We start from the raw sequence: 11,663 nt of genomic DNA, 5'->3' as shown, positions 1-11,663 counted from the left end.
TAAAGAGAGAAAACGATGAACTGGGTGGAAGGTTGAATACCTAAGCAAATTATTCCCTAACAAAAACCATAACCAGGTTTCAAATCTGTGGCTGCCATGTGTGTGGGACGAATCTTCACAATGCTCAAAAGAGCTATACATACATATTTTAATAAGCAATGTAATGGCATCTTCATGTGGTAATGTTTTTATAATTCTGTTCAATCTTGTTCTCATCTTCCATAACTGATGAAGAAATGGATAAGGAAACAGCAGTGATAAACGCAGCAGTGTCCAAGCAACCAACACCAGAGTTCATGGAACTGGAGTCAGTGCAGAAAGGACAGCTGCTGGATTTCCTGTGAAACACAAACCTGCACGGTTCATCACACAATTGTAAACCTGCATGATGCTCAGAGCTTCAATTTTCACACGAGAAATCCATGACAAATATATTTGATAGTGATTTACAATTTTAAGGCATTTTTAAGAAAAGCTAAATATTCCATATTCCAGCTTCTCCGATACGAGTGTTAGCCACTTTTTGTGTTTTGTGTATGGGTTTTATATAACCATGAATTTAGGCATATTTCATTATTGTCTGGTGACCAAACGATTAATCAAGATAACTATTAATAAGGTCGAAAAAGGAAATTAATCTGCAACAATTCTGATACAAGTTAGTTAGAATACATTTTTCAAACAAAAGTTAATCGGTTTCATTTTATAAAATGTTTATATTATAAATATATATAAAGATCTTTGGGTTTTTTAGATAAAAGGAGAGATCACCATACAGTCTATGAACTTATGATCTTTGACCATTTTTACTATTCACTGACATTTTATGGACCAAACATTAAATGGGGAAATAATCCGTAAACAAACTAATAAGGTCAATAAATGTTAGTTTCAGCCCAATTTACAGTTGACAACCAAACTTAGAAATGATTGTCCCATGCACATGTCCAAGTGAACTCCTTATAAACCAGAACAACAGCACTTCATGTCTACACAAAGCTCATAGGTGTATTTCATAACGTAACGAGGTGTCGCTTCCTCAGGTGGTTTGTGCCCTCAATACATTTGCTCCCCACTCTTGACTCTTATTACACAAAGTGGTATTTCTCTAAAACACAGCAGCAGGATTCCAAGTAAACTATGAAGTCTACAGATTGAAGACCAAGGCAGATATCCATTTTGGATGCACCTTCTGAGTTTGCATGCAGAGGAAACTGGAGTCAGCTTGGTGGTCTCCTAGCAACCGCTAACAAGAGGGGAAACAGCGCAGAGGAAGGGCCAGAGGTTTATGGTTAAAGTGAGCGAGAGTGGAGATGTGCTGAAGAAGAGCAGAGCATGGGGTCGTAGCAGCGCTGCTACCTGACGACAGGTAAGACACTGAATTGGAATGGTGTTCCTTTTTTCTACCAAATCATCATTCAATTGTTTTCTTATAAAGTATTATTTGATTGAGAACTCTTAAAGTTCATTTGCATTTAAAAAAAACGATAACATGACGCGCTAAAATGTTTCAATATATTTTGAGTACTTCTAAAGATTAGTCTTGAGTTTTGAGAAACATGTGTTATGGTTACACTGGTTTGCTCATTGGTTATTTTCCAAATGTGACCCAGTTATCCCAGTTACAAGATGAGAAACTGGACCCTCCTCATCTATTATGTAGTTTGGTAATTTGAGTGGAAACCTGCTCTGTGACACAAATAGAGGGGACTGGCATAGTGCCTCAGACACACACAAGTATTAAAACGAGCAGCTCATATGAAGAATAGGAATTGCTTAATTAGTAATGGGTTGAGTAACTGTACCGCACAGAAGACTCAGAGTGGGCTACTTCAAATATTCATACCCCTGATACAAATGCCACACTAATTCATTCATATCAAATAGGGTCCCTCAACTATCAATGGCCTTAACAGCACCATGTTAACCCTATTGATGGGTATCCATGCTAACAAGCTACAGAGGAGGCCCGAACGCTTTAACCAGAAAAGTGTTTTTTTAAAGTCTATTTCCCCCAATACTAAACTAAATCAACAAATAGACAACACGCTAAACCGGACATGAATCACAAAAAAATATACTGAATCACGACTTACCCCACACGGTGACTTAAAGAAATCCACGGCCGCACATTCAAGCCATCATATCCAAACTCAGCGTTGACACTATCTATAAAGTGATGTCACTGAAAAGGGAACATTTAAAAATAAATTAGCTTCACTAGAAGCTTTTATGTCAATCCAAGTGCAAAGCATAAAGCCAACCGTGATTGAAATGATTGCCTTTATGCCTTGCACAATTATATTAAAGTAAAAAGCAAACTTCGCCACCAAAATAACCATTTGTGCATCAATAACTCGTACCATTGACATTTGTTTTCCTTCAACATGGAAGCCTGCAAGAATAAGACGTTCGTAAAATAACACTGCGTGACTTATTGATATACATATAGTCAGTTTGAGTGTGTGTTACTTTAAGGTTGTGTTTAAAGAACAGCATTTATTGCATTTTTTCAATATACAGTATAGAAACATTAATTACTTTTTGTATCCTTTCTTTTTCTTCTCCTCCAACATCTTATGCTACTCTATCAAATGTCACTAAATCCAGATGTTTATGACCGGACCCCATTTTAGGCTTTACAGTATATGTGGAAAAACTTCTTGGCACATATTTTTATAAATATAATTTTACCTTTTATATTCTGACTGTCTGTTGTAACCTTTCCTATACCTAAAACAATGGTCTGGGGCCATAAACTTCCCAAAGCAGCCCCAGTCAAAATGATACTTTGTGTTTATTATATGATGGCTCCTTAGGATTCAAGACTCATGGCAATACATCACTCGGAGGACAGACATCTTTCACTGCCATTTTTCTGCATCACTTTGTTCGTTTCATGAATAAAATATCAAAGTGGGGTCTGTTTTCAGAACTTGTTGTGTTGACACTTGGGCTGTCTCTTTACCGCCCACTCTCGCCCTAACTCTGGATGCTTCTGGCAGTCTGCCTCCATTTGAAATGCTAATAGATATCTCGGTGTAAAACTTTCTTCTTTCTCTGTGCCCACAGACTCCTCTCTCTTATGGCTTTCCTTCATAGATGTATCACCTTTCCACAAGCAAGGGCTCACTTGGCAGCATGGAAATGGCTCTAATAAAAGATCTATCTGGTGCATATACTTTAGAAAGTGGTTGCTCATTCACCTCTGCCAGACTAAATTACAGTGTGTCAGATTCAGTAAACTACATTATTTGATTTAGTGTCTGTCATATACAGTATTCATTCCTATAAAGTAAATCTTAAATTTTAATTTCTAGTGATATGTTTCATATGAGGATGTCACTACCACAATGGTTAGCACATGTTCCCCACTGAAAATACTGCATACTTGACAACAATAGTTAAACTAATAGCATCAAAAAGTATCTCTGAAAGAGTTGGGCTATTGCAACATCTAACCGTACTCGAGGAGAACATCTCATACATTTTTGATATGACAGAATTGTATATATGGCTTACATGTTAAGCCATTCTTAAGACCTGCATAGCATATCATTTTGGATTGGAAGGATTCAGTCAACACATTTAATGTTTCTACATACTGTGGGTCATTAAGCATTTCTAAAGTTCATGAGTTTGTTATAAATGTGTGCATTTATCGCCCCTTTTCCTTTATGTCTCTCTGTAGGAAACTCAAATTAAATTCTAAGAACGAATTAGATCCATCCATTCGTAATGATGTTTGTGGGAACTCCCTTCAGTAGCAATTCCGCCTCACCTATCCCAGACCACAGCCCCGGTCCAGATCCTCAGTCAGAGGTTTCTTGCCCTGCTCTGCTGCCTCGGTCCCCTCCATGTTGGGCGTCACAGGCACGGGGCGACCTGGTGCAGGCAGAGGCAGAGCTGTTTCGCCTACATGAGAAGCATTCAGTTGAAACTGAATCTGTGAAGCGGGGTGTAGAGCGGTCCATTCTGGGGGCACGCAGGGAAGAGCGGCGCCTGCTTGAGAGGGTGGAGCAGGACCATCGGGACACTCAGCAAGGTCTGGAGCAGGTCCAGAGGGAGAACATGGCAGCAGCCCGGGTCAGCCAGTCCCTGTTGGACCAAAGGCTTCGTATGGTGGCTCAACTTAAGCAACGGATTCAGGTTGTGAGTCAACAGTCAGGTCTGGAGGACAGTGAGCCAAACCAGCTGCTAAAGGACATTGCAGAGTTCCTACAACCCTGGGAAGTTTCAGTTTCCCTAAAAAAAGTTAACTTCAAACCCAGCTCTCAACCCAATGCTGTCACCTTTGGAGATATCCGTGTTCAAGAACAAAGCCTGTGCCTGCATGTCGGAGGTTGTGGTCCCCAGGGGCATATGTGTGCTCTTCATTCACAGGAGATGCAGTGTGACAACAAAGACCATCAAGGTGCGGGAGGAGAGAATATCACCCTAGGACAGGGGTGGACCTCACCAACAGGAAGAGTTGTCAGAAAAATCAGTCTTTCTACTCGGAGTGATCTCGAATCAGAGGAGGAACAGAACCTTTCCACAACAAAGATAGGCCACTGGCTTCCGAAGTGTGAGCAGCCTGACTGGGAGTCATCCCAGGATGAAGAGATGGAGTCAGCCTCCTGTCAGCCACAAGGTGAAGACGTATTCCTGGCTGTCCCTACGTTACTTAAAAACATGGATACAGAAAGCAAGGACCAGGTGTACAAGATGAACAGTAATGGAAAGCACCATTCTCCTAGGAATCCAAGGAAGTCAATAACTGGGGTCTCTGGTAGAAAGCCATCTCCCTCACCGGAACGACGACGGGAGCATGCTAAACTGAATCACTGTTTGAGTTTAGACAGCCAGGGAGGAGATTCTCATAGTAGACATTTGAGGTATGGCAACAGTGCCCTTACATCTCCCAGGCTGACTCCAAGAGAGTCTCTGGCTAGCCAGAGCTGCCTGGATCTCACCTCAAGGGGACGACCTCAGTCTCGCCTCAGCCAGTCCTCTGATGAACACTCTCTAGGGACCCATGGTGACTCTTGCCGAGCCCCATCCCCAACAGACAGCCTTGACTCCAGCTACACTTTCATAGTTAGTCCACTTAATGACTACAGCAAGAACAGAGGCTCTTTGAATTACAATTCCCGTCTTTCAAAGTCTTCAGTTGACCTGACACACAAGACCCGTCCGATGATCAGCGGTGGGACGAACGAGCATGAAGGATTGTGGAGCGTTAAATGTAGCAACTTCAACTCCATGTCAAGCTCAACCTCCCATCCTCTCAATAGGGGACCTAATGACATGGGGCAAACCTTCTCATACCCTTCTTATAGAAGTCATAACATTCTGCACCAGCCACAGAAAAGATTCAAAGTTACTGGCTCCAAACAACCACTGGTGTCTAGGTCTTTATCCATGTCTGTCATAGATGGTTCCTCCCAAGAGCAAATGAGAGGCAGAGGAGAGCCAGCCCTCATGGAGATGGAGGAGGAGGGTGACTCCTCATTGGCAGTGTTAAACCCCAGAGGAATTGATCTGATCAGGCAGTTTGGAAAGCAAGGTTCAGGTCGGTCTGACCTTACACTGCCGAGTGGTATCCATGCCACGCAACAGGGCCAACTCTTTATAGTTGACTGTGGAAATGCACGCATTCAGGTATGCATATATTCAAACATTTACAATTTAGACATAGAGTGTGTGTATTTTATTAAATGAAGCAGCCTTTTTTTTACTTTGAAACAGGTGACTGACCCTCGGGGAAATGTCCTCCAGCAAGTAACCTCCCCAACTTCTGATGGCTCTGCTAGACGATGCCGTAACTACTTTGACATTGCTGTCAATGCTAAGGGTTTAATTGCACTAAGTTGTGCAGCAGAGCGAGCCCTGCTTGTGTTCAGCCGGCATGGTCGTCTGCTACAGACCTTTGGAGGGTCAGGGTCAGGCTCCGCAAGAGATGAACTGGAGGCTCCCAGGGGAGTGACGGTAACCAGGCAGGATGAGTTCTTGATCGCCGATATCCGGAGAGGCTCCCTCATTGCCCTGAAGCTTGACCCTAAGACAGGCTCCCGACTAGAGCGCACAGTTGTGACTGGATTCCACCGGCCTTACTTAGTGGCTGCCTGCTCGAGCTCAGGCATGGTAGCTGTGTCCGAGAGGGGCAATGAAACAGGTCATGTGCCGTGTATCAAAGTGCTGGAGCCAGGCTGGAACACAGTTCGAGTTCTGGGTGTATGTGCTGGTATGGGACCGGTCCTGGTATGTCCCTGGGGCATTTCTATAGATGCAGATGGTAATGTACTGGTAGCGGACTGGGGAGAGCAGCATAGAGTCCTGTTATATCCAGCACAGGGAGTGGGGTGGCCAATAGTAACCCAGGGCTTGAGTAGTCCACGTGGACTGACCCTGCTACCTGAGGGCCATCTAGCTGTATCCGACAGCATGCACCATTGCATAAAGATATACCAGTACAAAGGAACCCACTAATTTATTTATTAGTATTTCATTAGAGCCTGAATAGTGTTTGTCTTCTGCCTTAAATGTTCTGCAAGAGTTTTCACCCACATATGCTTACCTGCAGCTATTAAAACTGGCAAAGATAAGATAGACTAATACAAATGTGTTTCATGTTTTGCCAGTGTGGCATTTCATTTTTTGATGTGTTTAATGAAAATGGTTTACATTTTTCAATGGCATCTTGTCATGATTTGCCTTAGTAATTCCTGCAAATTCTACAATTTGTCATACTGTCACTGATCTTTACTGACAACCACTGGAGCATGGTGTCTTTTTTCAATACTCCCACTCCCTGCTTTCACCAGCAGTGTCTGTCATGTGTATCCACCACTCTTTTATGGATTTTGTATTTAACATTTGGATGCATGGCTGCCAGAAAGTACACGGTGGGTGTATCACCAACGGTGAAACCATACCTTAATTTTCTGGTATAGAAAGATGACGGTATACAACATTATTTTCTCTGAAATGTGTCTGTTTTTACCTTTGCTTATGGGGGTTAAGAGAGAGTTATTAATATATAAAGCACATCCAAACAAGGATGCTATTTATGAAGTAATGCTATTTTTAAGAGTATTTCATTTTTGTGATGCTTCCTTTTTTTAATCCACTACCACTGAGATGAAATGTTGTACCTTTAACTCCACTACATTCATTTGACAACTGTTACATTGAGTGCATTCAGTGTGAGTTAGTCACATTACTGTTGTTGTGTTAGAATAAAGCTTCAATAATGCATTTCTGATGACATTTTTTAAATGGTTGAACTGGAAAGAGGTGAGACAGTTGTCTAAACCTAGGTGCTTGTGATACAGTTACTGTTATAAAAGTATAACAGGTATTGTTCAAATCCCCCAACAGCTAAATGTAGCTTAAAAACTGCTTAGATGTGAATGCATCAATAATTTAACAACATTACAGACACCACTTTTATACTTTTTACTTCTGATACTTTACTTTTTCCTGAGTCCAATTGTTTTATACAATACTTTTTCTATTTTAATATTGCTACTTTTATTACATCTCTTAGATTAAACCATAACATATCAAGACAGAGCTGACATTTGACCAGGTTGTACATTATTGTGAAAGAAAGGTTTGTTTTATTATTATCATTTATGCTTTAATTACTATCATATAGAGTGGAAATAGATGTGTTGTGATGACTTGTATGTTGAAAGTAAAAAGCTTTTTTTTGCTGAAATATTGTGTTTTGTGATCTTTTCCTAATGCAGCTTGATTTGTTTCATATTGAAAGTAAAACTTTAGCAAATCGTGGTATTATCAAATCTTTTCATCAGGAGCGTCCGTTAAATTATATGTCTTAGGGATGTCCCGATCACCTTTTTTTGCTCCCGATCCGATTCCGATCATTTGATTTCGACAATTTGCCGATACCGATTTTTCCCGATCCGATCTTTATGCAATGCATTAAGAGAAAAAAAAGAAAAAAAGCATTCAAGTTGTCCCTTAAGGTTATTTTTTAATTTAAATTGGATATTCTATCCAACATGGATATAGCTTCTTTCTTTCACAGCAGCATTGGATCAGTTCAGTTGTGCAGCATTGGATCAAAACAAAATAAAGCTTATCAGTACTCGTTAGCTTACTGCTACAATTAGACACTGCGCCCTGCCCACTCTGTTGCCAGATTTGAGAGAAATAAGCAACCAGGTCTATGAAAACAAGCCCCAAAGAAGCAACACATACATGATGTTGTGTAATTTGAAACCAAAACTAAGGCCTCAGGATGACTTTAAGACTTGAACATGGTCATTTTTGTTTTGTAACATTGAATACAACATTTAAAAAAAGTATTTATAAAAAAATAAAAAAAATAAAAAATCCCGATCCCCGATTTTTTTCTCCCGATTCCGATCTTTTCAAAATCACGTGATCGGTTCCGATCCCCGATCACGTGATCGGATCGGGGCATCTCTAATATGTCTTTTTTAAAAACTGGTGCAGCCAAAACAACATATACTGTACAATAGCTAAAACATATCAAAACAATTAAATATGGAATGTAACCTTGTGTAAGGAGTTATCTGAGTATTGGTGCAAATGAATATTGTATCTACAAATGAACTGACTGAATGCAGAACCAGATTATTTTTCAATAAATCATATGAATCATGAATGATTAACGTATTTGACATGATATACCAGCCATCTCTTGCATTCGTGGGAAAACATGAGTGAAATCCTACAGCGCTCCTACCACAAGGAGCATTTGAATGCCAATGAAAAATTAATAAGCACAAAATGAGCTTTCACACAGAGAGAACTGAATGAGACATCTTTGGGGTCTAACACACACATATCTGTTACAGAGTGAACACTAACATAAGGGTTTTGTCTGCATTATAAATACATGTTCGCACATCAGAGAAACACAAGTCTCTCATTAGATCAAATTGTTTCCATTTTGTCATCATCCATACTGGTGCATTTAGAAAATGATATGATGATGTCCTCTCTTTAAATTAGAATCTATTCTAGACCTCTAATGGATTTTTAACAAGGCTCCTTATGAAAACCACAGTCTTGGATCCCTGAGCCAATACACATCATGTAATAGTGTAATTCTTGATACATTATTGGTTGACTTCTCACACCCTTATCTGCCTTACAGATGCTTTAATATGCCTTAAAATATTGATATGAATCTCCTTAGGCGTACTGTTTAAAGAAAGCTGACCTATAGTGTATTCATATCATAACTTCAGCTGTTTAATGTGTAAACCAAACTATATTTATTTCTCTGCCACAACTGCTGAACTGCTCTGTTAACCTTGTTCTGTTTCAGACTTTGAAGACAGGCAGAATTTAACGATTTGTATTTCCTGAGTTGCTTATTCTCATGTCCCTGGCCTGAATTATCAACCAGCCATGTGTAATCTCTGAGAATGTTTTTGCAGTATAAGGCTAGGATTCTCTACATGTCATGCCCCAAGAATAAAAATAAATAGTTTGCTCTTCAAAGTGAATTGACTTGGTGGAAGGCAAGCCATTATGTGATATAAGCTAGCTAACAAAACATAATTAGCTAGCAAACAGTTTGTTGTTGATAAAACAAAGCATTTTTTTCTCTACAGCATCTCTCCCAATAAACATAAACAGTGCCCTGATGTTTCAGCTAATTTACAAACATTTGATACACAGCAAACTTTGAATAATCAGCATGCTATCTTTAGCTTACAGCTAGCTCAAATCACCTCACCTGAGCGATGTTGAGTAGGTGGAGACGTCACTGGAGGAGTTAGGTTTTAATTCAAAACCTTGTCATGATACACAGCCTCTGTTTGTTCTCTGTCAGGTCCAACTTCTTTTTAAAGAAGTAAATATACTGGGGGAAAGCTGTAAACTGTTTGGCAGAGGAGACACTGTATTGCCTTACCACTAGGTGTTACCAAAGAGTTAAACCTTCCTGTTCCCCGGTCATTAGGTTCACATGTTTCCTATCAGCTGTTTCCGAGCTGAGGAACTATCCTGTTTCTTCATTGTTCTCAAGCCGGCCTTCTTGTTTCCTACCCAACTGGTCACCCTTTTATCCAGCGTTATTGTTCCTGAGTTAGCAACCTCCTCTACCCGTTCATTAGTCACTTGCCCAATTGTAGTCACAGTCATATTTGATTTACAGTAGATTAGAACAGGTGGATGCCTTCAATGTAGCTTTGCTGTTTTACTCCAATAAGCATGTAGAAAACTCAAACTTTAAATTCTGGATTCTCGCTGACTGATTTGCTAGTCGTTATTAATAACGACACATTGCAGGAGTCTTAAAAATCTAAGTAGGCCTACATTTACCAAATAACACTTGTTCAGTATGCCTGTCTGTTAGGAGCCAGCATTGTTTTAATCTACAATTAATCAATGCATTTATATAAGAACATAAAACCTTGTGCTCTGTTTATTTTTTCGTTGATTTAACATTTGAGCTGTGGAGGAAGAATTATGGAAATGACTTCTCTCCTACTCACAAGACACCAACGCTAAATTACCAGATTATTTAAAGAGTCAAGTATGCTTACATGATATGAGGCTTATATTTTCAAATCCTCAAATGCTGAATAGCTATATTTTCCCCATCCATAGTGTTTTTGGGTCTATATGAACCTATAAGTGTTTACCTTTGAAACCCAACTCTGTCTACCAAGCAGGGCATCACTTTCAAAAATGTTTTGCTAACACATTTCCAAAACAACTTTTCTTTTGTTCTTACCTTACGGTGTAGACTGATGTTTCTACCAGAGATTAAAGAGGGTCGGAGTGGTTGAAAGCTACCGTCGGCTTTTCCAGTTTGCCATAAAGCATGTAGCTGTCAGCACCACTTTACTCGCCTACACAAACATACAGCATGTAGCATACAAAGTGCTGTCTTTTTGACAGTGCTGATTCAGACGGCATTCTGTCTTCACTAATATGTTTGAAACCATTTTTTTTCTCCCAGTTGGCCTTCCTGAAACAGCAAGCTGTCAATTTCCAAGTCTAAAAAGTGAGCTTTTAAAAACGGAAGGGAAAAAGAGCTTTATGAGAGTTTAGTCAACTATGCATTCAAATGTTAACACTACCCTATCGTATGAAATACACGCTTATCTTTAAAAAATAAAAATAAAAAAAGGGACAAGGTTTGGAAAGACTGATGAAAGTATCCCTCTATGAGAACATTTATTGAATAACAATTAGTAAGAAGCATAGCTAGGGGCTATGAAGAGGGAAGGTGTCTCTCCATTTTGAAACGCCAATTAAGTTGTTTTAAGAGCTTAAGGTAAAGGAGAGATTTAACCTGCTGAGAATAAGTTCTCGGGTCATGTCGTAAATTGAACGAAGGGACAAATATCTGATATAAAATAATCTTACTCATGACTCAATGCTAATGTGCAAGAAGGCTGACGCTATGCGCCCTTACTGTAAGTTCAATGCAAGTGTTAACGATAAAGTTCCTCTCTAGAAGATCTTCATTTGGGAAAATATCGGAATGAAAAAAGTGCACATCTGTCCTTTATCCTGAAAGCACACATGGAAAATGGCAATTCAGAAATGTATCATAAAAAAAATCTGAAAATATCACTAAAATTGAGGATAAGTGGTTGATTTTAAACTCCCAGGTGGCCACCATCAGCACACTACCAGACTTTCATCTCTACGTGATGCTTCCA

The sequence above is a fragment of the Notothenia rossii genome (genome assembly GCF_949606895.1).
Source record: "Notothenia rossii genome assembly, chromosome: 2".
Classification (NCBI taxonomy): Eukaryota; Metazoa; Chordata; class Actinopteri; order Perciformes; family Nototheniidae; genus Notothenia; species Notothenia rossii.
The sequence above is the reverse complement of the archived record's forward strand: the minus strand, read 5'-3'. Positions refer to the sequence as shown.